The 792-nt window shown below is 67.6% G+C and overlaps 1 non-coding gene across 1 annotated transcript; it reads left to right on the forward strand.

Annotated features, from left to right (window-relative positions):
- The first annotated feature begins 272 nt into the window (after nucleotides 1-272).
- Nucleotides 273-354, forward strand: TRNAL-UAA. Its single transcript has one exon. It is a non-coding gene; the product is annotated as a tRNA-Leu (tRNA).
- Nucleotides 355-792: the final 438 nt, after the last annotated feature.

Raw genomic sequence — 792 nt, forward strand, 5'->3', positions numbered from 1 at the left:
CGGAGTCCCGCCCGGAGCGAGCCGCCGAGCACCGCCGCCACCAGCGCGCCGAACTCGGCTGCAGTTGCCCTCGCTGCCGCGGCGGGCCGGGGGCAACAGTGAGCTGCGGCGGCGGCGGCGGGAAACGGAGGCTCCCGCGGGGAGGCCGCTCCAGCTCGGGACGGGAAAACCGGGAAAGCGGCAGCGAAGGATCCTCAGAAATTCTTGAGGGAGGGTGCGAGGACGATGGAATACAGCTTGTAGGAAGAGTGAAAAGCAGACCGTTCGCCTGTACCAGGATGGCCGAGTGGTTAAGGCGTTGGACTTAAGATCCAATGGACAATGTCCGCGTGGGTTCGAACCCCACTCCTGGTAGATGTTTGTTTTCTGCTCTTTTTTTTTTTTTTTTTAATTTAGCAATTTTATTTATTTTTTTAAACATAAATTTCACCCAGCACACCACGTCTTGGGCCCAAGAATTCCGCCTTCTAGCTGGGAGAGACGCACCCTTCCCCACCCCTCCCCCCAACATACACCCCGCGCGGCTTCGTTTCCCGCGGGCGGGAGACGTCGCGCTGAGCGGGTTGGGCTAGAGCCGGCCGGCTGGGGGCTGGCGGGCGGCGGACGTGGGGGCCGCGGGCGGGGGGCGAGGGGGCCGCGGGCGGGGGACGGGGGGGGGGGCGCAGACGGGGGGCGGGGTCCGGCGGGCGGGGTCTGGCGGGCCGGCGGCCGGCGGGCGTCTCTCCGGCCCCGGCTGCGCGGCGTCCACCGCGGGTGGGCCGAGCCGGGGTGGGGACTCCGAGTTGCGGCGGG

Source organism: Lontra canadensis, unplaced genomic scaffold (assembly GCF_010015895.1).
Source record: "Lontra canadensis isolate GAN:19392208 unplaced genomic scaffold, GSC_riverotter_1.0 scaffold47, whole genome shotgun sequence".
NCBI classification, from domain to species: domain Eukaryota; kingdom Metazoa; phylum Chordata; class Mammalia; order Carnivora; family Mustelidae; genus Lontra; species Lontra canadensis.